This window comes from Herpailurus yagouaroundi, unplaced genomic scaffold, assembly GCF_014898765.1.
Source record: "Herpailurus yagouaroundi ecotype Mexico unplaced genomic scaffold, PumYag 163, whole genome shotgun sequence".
Classification (NCBI taxonomy): domain Eukaryota; kingdom Metazoa; phylum Chordata; class Mammalia; order Carnivora; family Felidae; genus Herpailurus; species Herpailurus yagouaroundi.
The window spans coordinates 28,634,755-28,643,614 of NW_024412404.1; the positions used below are offsets into that span (position 1 = coordinate 28,634,755).

General features: G+C 54.4%; 1 protein-coding gene across 2 annotated transcripts in view; it reads right to left on the reverse strand.

Moving 5' to 3' along the window:
• Positions 1 to 8,860, reverse strand: part of ALOX5 (arachidonate 5-lipoxygenase) — a 50,256-nt gene that overhangs the window by 17,967 nt on the left and 23,429 nt on the right. The window lies entirely within an intron of this gene.

The following is an 8,860-nucleotide window of genomic DNA, read 5'->3' on the forward strand; positions in this document are numbered from 1 at the left end:
GAGCCAGAGTTAAGCAGAAGGCAAAGGATACGCTCCATGGAATCCCTAATAAACTATAACCCCCCCCCCCCCCCCCCCCCCGCTGCAAAGCGTCCAGGCACAGAGTGCCGTTATCTCCTCTGCAGCTGCTCTACCTAGTCTTCTGGGGTTTTAGGGGATGAGGGATTCCATGGAGCGTATCCTTTGCCTTCTGCTTAACTCTGGCTCTGTGCCTGGTGCTGAGGGAGATAGTTTTCCAAATGCTCGTTACACAGGATAGCAAAATGAGCCAGGACAGGAGCTTGATGAATTTAAAATGCAGGCTGCAGGTACTCAAGAGTGAGATCTGAGTGGCCTGAGCAATCCCAGGGGCTGGCTGGAGGAGGCGACTGTGGGATGGGCCTGGGGAAGGTGGGGAAGAGTGGGAGGTGTCCCAGACCTCCCTGCTAATTCAAGCAAGATGGAGGACAGAGGCAAGGGAATTCTGCCCAGTGCTCATGGGACACACGCTGCCTTAGTTTCTCTCTCTCGGCCACACCCACCGCTGAGGACACCAGGCAGTTATCGTGTCTCTTCCCCACTGTCAATGTTCACTGTCCACTCCTCCAGAGTCGAAGACTCCTACCTGTATATCCTCGCTTGGGGCTTTGCATGGAATACCCGGTGCCCCTTTTGTCACCTCCTGAGCCTATGGGGTGTCTGGAGGGCTCGCCTGGAGTACCCCCAACTCCTCCTTTGATCTCAGGGAAGTCGCCCCTTCCCCAGACCGGGCTGCCTGTGATGCTATGTCTGCAGTACTGATGGCAGATTAAGTACAGTAAACACGAATACCTGAGTCTGCCTTAGTCCCCTGGAGGGCAAGGGCGAGTCTGTGTTGCTCGGTGCTGAGCCTAGACCTCCAGGTGCTCCGGTGGCTCAGGCAGCAGGGATCACTGAGCAGGGCAGTGCAAATACCCGGGGCAGGGGACCAAGCTGGCCGGCGCCAGGGAACTCCCCTTCCTATCCACCCACCTCCCAAGCAGAGCCCAGCCCTCCCGGAAGCAGTAGCCCTAACGCGTGCAAGCCCGGGGAACCTCCTTGGACTCACTACTTGGGGGACGAGGGGGATAGGGGAGGTGCTGGCTGGGGCCCAAGTGCTGTCACAAAAAGGCTCAGGAGTCCCAAAGCCACCGCACACCTTTGCCAGCAGAATCAAAGGACTGAAGTTTGGGTGTTTTGTCCAGAGTCCACCTGGCTGATGGGGACAGATGGCTGTCTCATTGCAGGCGAGGCACCAGGGAGCATGCATGAGGGCGGCAAGTCTTTGTGGCTGAGTGCAGCGACTTGGCAGATAAGCAGGAAACTCAGGGGGCCCCTCCCAGCCCTGCCAGACATGGAGAAGGCACCTGAGGCAGAACATGACATGCCTTTATGACTCCCCTCCGCATCCCCCCTCAGTCTCACAAATGCCACCCTGGGACCCCCTAGGAGCCCACACTGCCCAGGAGCCTGGTAACCTCGGTGGGCCTTGACTTCTCTGTGAGTTGGATGACCCAGCTGCCTTGCAGGCTACTGACAGGCTGTAGTCCTTGGAAGGTGCTGGAGTGCAGCCTGGGTAGAGTGGCAGACACAGCAGGTGCTCAGCACCCCGGGGGGCTGGAGAATGACGCTGGTGTCTTCCTCTAGGCTGGTGTCTTCGACCCTTCTACCCCAACCCCTCCCCAGGAAGGAGGACCTTTTACACACGTGCTTGTTTTTTGTGTTTTGGGGTTTTTGGGGGGTTTTCCCCACACATGTTTATTTTACACACTTGCTTTTGTGCCTCACCACCGCTAGGCAGGCCCCCAGGGAAGCTTCTTTCAGACTTGTTGCCCCTTCCTCCTCCACCTCCCCCGTCGGCTGAGCCTCCTGGCACAGAACCACTGTTAAACTAGAGGAACAAATGTCCCTGTGACACCCACTGTCAGATGGAAAAGGACTCATCTCTGAGGGAGGAGACGCCTTCCCAGGCCTCTACAATCCTGGCAGCCCCAGCCCAGCCCAGTACGAGATGGTGCCCAGGAAAGAGGTCCTCGGCCCTGGGGGATCTTGTGAGGAGCCAGGGGTGAGTCACAGCCCCATGTGGCTCACGGTCTCCCCAGCTGGGTCTCTCTGACTTCAAAACAGAAATCTGGCACTGACAACACGGTGGGGTGTGGCAGTACTCGGAGGAAGCCAGAGACTCAGAAAGAAGTGGAATTAGGAGGAAAATATTGGCATGTCATCTACAGGCAAAACATTTCCACATGCTTATCGCAACAGGAATACCGGGGCTTCAAAGGTCTGTTACGGCACGAAGAGGACCTGCCCAAAAGAGGGCGCCTGGCTCACGCAAGGTCACACAGCCAGGCGGGAACGTGCTTGCTCTGAGGCAGGACAGGGGAGAGCCCTCGGGGCCTCTGCTTCCCCTGCCCCTTTCCTTCTAACAGCTTCTCCATTTTCCACTTCACAGTTTGGCTGTTTGGAGTTGGGGGCAAAGCTTCCTGAGGAGGGCTAGCCGCGTTCCAGGCAGAGCAGGTGGCCCGGAGGACACAAGCCACCGGAGTTATCCAGAAGTGGCACGGAAATGACTGCCCCGAGCTGGAGGTTCGACGGGGAGGGAGTCTCTGGCGACCTCGGCCACAAGTTTGTTTTCCGCAGGCGGGACCGGGTTTAACCATGGGCACAGTGGCATGCTATGGCGTAGGCTGTGGGGATTCAGGCTAGCGAGGCTCTGGGTCTGTGGGTTCTATCAGGAACTGTCCATGCACAGGGGACTGCCAGCCACTGGTCGGGGGCCGGACCAGGGGGTCTCAGAACCCCCGACCCAAGTGTTTGTGTTTGGACACAAATCTGCATGGGGCTGGGAGTCCCTGACAGATGGCAGCTGAGATGGTGCTGGCCAGCACAGGGGTTAAGGGCCCGGCCTAAGATCCCAGCCCCATCGCCTCCCGGCCACGTGGCCCTAGGCGAGTCCCTAATCTTGTTGTGGCTCAGTTTTCTCATCTGTGAAACGGGCACATGACTGCCCCCGCCTCGCAGGGCTGACATGATGTACAGAAAACACTGGTACCTAAAAAGAATTCCACAAACATTATCAAGTCGTGCCATAATTATCACTCACTGTTAATATTAAAGGCTGCAGCCTTAGGTACTGGCATTCTGGGGGACCAGCAGACAAGTCCAAAATCCTGTCTGCAGCACAGCACTTTACCCTCTTCCTTCCACTGGGTCTTCCTCTCTCATTCACTCATCCTCTTTCTTCCTTCACACCCAATTCACAGAAGAATCCTCACCTTCTTCCTGGTCTTTTCTTCCTGTCCTCTTTGTCCCCGGAAAGTGCTCTCATCCAGGGCACTGGTGACTTCCTAGCGGCTGCATCCGAAGGGCCCTACAGCCCTAACCTCCCCGGATCTCTCTAGTGCATCTGACAACCAGCTCCTTTCTTCTTGACACTAAAATGCTGAGCCTCTTGGACCACCACGGTACTTTCCCCCCCTCCCCCTCTCAGGTAAAGGCTGGGCTTCTTGCCCACCTTCTGACCATTTCCCCACACAGACCTCTACTCTGGTCCCCCTGGCTCACCAGAATTCTCACTGCCTAAAATGCCATCCCCTCTACTCCTCCAATCAGCATAGTAAACTCCTATGCATCCTTCAAAACCCAGGTTGGGCATCTTCTCTCTTGGAAAGCATATTTCTAATGCAGTCCCCCTCCCCACCCCCCGAGTTACTTCCTCCCCTGCACTCCTTTCCTAAGGAATAGCTACTCCATGCTATTATGATGAACTATCCACAACTTGGTCCCACTATACTGTGAGTTTCTTGGAGCTGGACCAAAAGGCCACTTTTGATTCCTCTCTAGCCCCACCCCACCAGGAGCTCAATAAGCATTTGTCAAAGGAGGAGCAGGAGTGGCTCCTCCAGCCCTGCTCCCATAGGGGTAGAGGAAGCCCAGCAGAGCAAGCAAATGGGCAGTGGCAGTGCCTGAGGAGGCAGCTCCCCAGCCGGCTCCTGCCTCGGGCTCAGGAATGAGGAGAAAGTCCTCCCTAGCATCCAGAATGGAGACACTCGAGGGAACTCACCTGACGGTGTGCCGGACAGCACCGTGGGGCCACTGCAAACAGGAGCTCACTTAAATCTCTTAATTCTAGCAGCTAGGCCTCATCAGTCTCATCTTACAGAGAGGAAACTGAAACAGCTCTCCCAAGATGACAGCTAGAATTTGAATCAACCCTGGTTGCCAGGCTCTAAATGAGGCAACCTTTTGCTTTGAAGGGTAACAAGTGATGGGTTGATACTTGTTACTGTAAATTTAATAGATGAGTAGATTTTTTTTTTTCCCCAGGAAAGCAAAGTACAACCACTCGCTGCTCTGAGTCAGGTCCAGAGACCAGCACGAGGGCTTGCTGGGAATGCAGACCCTCTCCCCACTCAGACGCCCTGATCAAAACCTGTGTCTACCAATGTCCCACACAGATCCACGTGGATGAGAATGCTTGAGAGAAGGTGTCTGGACTCCTGTTCCCTCACTGGGCAGCCTGGCTGATTGCTTGTCCTTACCACCTTAAGCAAGGATGGCTTGGGGCAGCTGCCCAGTGTCCGGGAGGAGCTCAGCTACTGTAGAATGAGCCTTGCAAAAACAGCCACATTCAGTTAAAACTGCACCTTCCTTTACTGAGTTTGTTTCATGGCAGGAGTTGGCATTTTCTTTTTCTAGTCCCGGGGCAGGCTTGAGGTAGACGTGGGGGAGGGGCACGGGAAAAGAAAAGACAGGGACCACTGGTACTGAGAAGAGTTCCAGGGTCCAGGCATACAGTAGGCACTCCATAAATGCCAGTGGAGCTAACTAAAGTGAAGAGCTGAGAAGGACACAGGGGAGTGAGGAAATAAGAAGGGGAAAGGTCCTCCTCCCTCCTGTGCCCTGTGGGACACCTGCTCCGTGGGGTCTCCCGCCCAGAAAGGCAAGCCAGTCTGAGGAATTGGGAGAGCACAGGGGCCTTAAACAGATTTCTTTACACCAGGATTTCTCAAGGCCTAACAGTCCTGGAGAGCAGGGGTTCTCAGTGGTCCCCACACCTACAGCATCAGCATGTGTGGGACCTTGTTAAAAATGCAGATTCTTAGGCCCTGCCTCAGACCCCCTGAATCAGAAACTCTGGAGGTTGGGTCCAGAAATCCAGATTTTTAACAAGCCGCTCCCCCCCCCCCCCGCCCCGCCCCGAGAATTCTGCTGCAAGCTACGGTTTGAGAACCACTGCTGAAGATTCCTCTTTGGAATCCAAAGATTCCTCTTTGGAAGACGTTGCAAGGTCTTCCAAAGTAATCTGACGGCCGAACACACCCTTTTTTAGGGAAACCATACTTAACGTTTTGTTATGTCTTCTTTTATGATCCTTCTTAAAAAAATTTTTTTTTAAATTTATTTTTGAGAGAGTGCAAGCAGGGGGAGGGGCAGAGAGAGAGGGACAGAGGATCCAAAGCAGGCTCTGTACTGACGGCACAGAGCCCGGTGTGGGGCTTGAACTCACGAACTGCGAGATCATGACCCGAGCCAAAGTCAGACACTCAACCGACTGAGCCACCCAGGCGCCCCTTTTATGATCCATTTTTAACAACAACAACAACAACAACAAAATGCTACTTCAGCAAATATAATTAAAATTCCCCAGGTTGTCTGCCTTTTAGGTGGGAGGTCGCCCCCCCCGCCCCACATTTCCCCAACATATTTATCTTCCAATGGGACGCATGTCTGATTGTCTAACAAAATTTGATAGAGGTAAACAGGGTTGATATATAGACGTCCAGACATCAGTTAGAAGGAGGACATACACGGCTGTTAAAATTTCCCAGATCAGGGGCTTTTGGGTAGCATTTGTGAAGTTAATGGGAGAACACTATTTTCTACGAGTGCTTCGGTCACGTGGAGCCGACTTGTTTCTGAACTGGGGTGACACTAAGAGGGCGTGGGGTCTTCTTCCTGCACAGAACCCATCACGGCTTTGGTTTCTGGAGAAACGAACGGCCCCACCCCAGGCCTCACCACCCTGCTCCCCCTCTTCCCTCCTGCGCTGGAAGTCTGCCCCATCCACTCATCCCCTCTATCCCCTCTAGGCTCCTGACCTTCTTCATCTCAGACACCTGATCCCTTCTTTTCACCACCAACTCCCCTCAAGGAGCTGCCGTACATGTGATTTTTGCCTGGTCTCCAAGCAAGCAGCAGAGACTTGTCTAGGGGGCCGGGAGCAGGGGGTAATGGGGTTGCAGCTGTCAGACCACACTCCCCCCGGCCCCTCCCTGGCACAAAGCCTCTGGCCCTTGGCCCTGAGCCTGGATGGCACCTCCAGAGGCTGCCTGGGGCTTTCAACCTCAGCAATGCCCCTAAGCTGAACTCATCTACCCCCTGCTTCTTCCCCACCCCAGCTTCCCCCTTTTTTTTTTTTTAAGTTTATTTATTTATTTTGAGAGAGAAAGAAAGCCCAAGTAGGGGAGGGATAGAGAGAGGGAGAATCCCAAGCACGCTCTGCACTGCCAGTGCCGAGCCCAACGTGGAGCTCAAACTCAGGAACTGTGTGATAGTGATCTGAGCTGAAGTCGGTTGCTCAACCGACTGAGCCACCAAGGCGCCCCCACCCCCTCATCAGCTTCCCTTTGTAACGATCACTCCATTTGCCCAATAACCCAGATGCACACGTCAAGGATGCCCTGGGTGCCCCCCTCAGTCTCTCCCCATTTTGATGAATTCCAACGGGATCCCGGGTCCATCCACACCACATCCTGCATTCTTCCCTACTCTCCCACTCCCCGTCTTCAGTCAGCCCCTTCCCCACCTCTGGGCTCTCTCGTCAGGCCCTCAAAGGCTGCCAGGCCACACTTCTGCAACGTGGCTCTGACTTCTCGCCCGTCTCCCTGTTTCTCACTGAGCACTGCAAATGCAGGTCCAGAGCAGTCCATGAAGGCTGTAACCGTGCTCCCCCCGGCCCCCAGGAAGATGTCTGTGCTTACGGCGAGGTGCCCCTGTGACTTTGGGGAGAAGGACTCTCCTTCCAGGAGCTGCCTCCACCTGGTCTCATCTGGCAGGAAATGCACAGTGGGTAAGGGTCGAGCACCTTGGTCTTGGCACCAGGCTGGTGACCTCTCCCAGAACTCAGTCATATTTCTGCACTGTTCTACCTTACCAGGAAGGAAGCTCTTTTTCTCAATTTCCTTTAAAGGTACATTCCCTTATCAGCCTGCCAACCTCCTGCAATCGAACTCCGGGGCTGCAAACAGTGAGTAAACATACAAGCTGCTCCTGCTTTGATGCCCCCAGGAAATGTCACAACTCACTCGGTTCTGTGAGCAGGCCCAGCCACAGCTGACCTCTGCCCAGAGCTGACCCTGCCAGAGCATCCTAGTCCCATCCCTCTAGGCCCCTGCTTGTGTGCCTGGCCGGTGACAAGGCCAAGTCAGATGCCCTTCTACTGTGAAGCCTTCCTGGACTCCGTGACAAGGTAACACCAGACAGAGTGACGGTCCCTCTATGAGTCCTTGAGGGGAGAGGCCGATCTGAGGGCAGATGCTCAGCCAGGTCCTGGCTGGCCTGACCCCATTACCAAAAATGGATGGAAATTAATGCTGTTTTTAGGGAGAAACTTCTCTGTGCAGGGTTGACACATGGCCCCATTATATTCTCACAACGACCCCGAGTAGGAGCTATGGGTGAGACACTGAGGCTCAGAGATGTTAGCTTCCCAAGATCACCTTCCACTGGCCTAGAGCCCTCTCCCATGCACCCCTCATCTCCCTGGGGTGGAGGTGGGGTGCTTTGAGCTACCTCCCTGAGGTCTAGTCCCCTTGGCTCAGGCTGTGCTCTGCTCGAATGCAGGGACACATCTCTTATCTCCTTCTTAGAACCTCATGGTCCTTAGCCAGCAGAAGTGAGGCTTAGCTGATGTGACCAGCTGTGCTGTACCAGGAGGGGCTGAGGGCCCATCTCAAGATTTCTTAGCTGTGTTCCTTCCAAACAGTCCATAGCTCAAGGGGCCAAGTTACATGGCAGATGTGAAGAAAGGTGGGTCGATGTGTCATTGGAGAAACGGTGGTTTGTGTGGCCAGTGCTGGGGAGCACAGGGGAAGAGACCTCACTCAGGCCTAGGGGCTTCTAGATGCTTCTAGGCGCTTCTTGGAGAAGGGTCACCTCATCCAGGTCCTTAAAAACGAGGAGTTGGATTTCTCCAGGCCAAGAAAGGAAGGATGGTATTCAAGGTGGAGGAAATAGCTCATGCAAAGCAAGGGCACGAAGATGCCCTGCAAACTGGTGCTGGGCGCACATGGCTAAAGCGTCCTGTGCATCTGGGGGCAAGGGAGAGGGCAGGGGAGCTGGGCAAAGAGGTCTGGACTCTCGCCTGTAGTTGGGGTAATCACTGAGGGATTTTAGATGGAGGAGTAAAAGAATTAGATTTGCCCTTATAGAAGGAGCCTCCAAAAAACTGTATGTGTGCTTGAGAACGAACTTCCAATTGCTGTGTGGGATGGATCCTGGGGAAGCAGGTCGAAGGATGTTCCTGAATGTCCTGGGGAGAGATGACAGAGCTGGGAGGGAAGGAGATGCACTCGGAGACCCCAGGAAATAGACATGATCCCACATCCAATTGAGTGGAGGATGAGGCCAAGGGAGGCATTGAGGCCAGCGGTTTCAACCCTGACTGCACACTAGAATCCCCGCGGGAGCTTTTAAAATATAGGTAGAGGTGGGCTACAGATGCTGGTTTAACAGTTTGAGCAGGACAGGCTGGGCCAAGGCAGCATGGAAGTAATATTAAACACACTTCTAGGATGGGACATGTGAGAGATGAAAGGTAATTGTGTGTGTGTGTGTGTGTGTGTGTGTGTGTGAGAGAGAG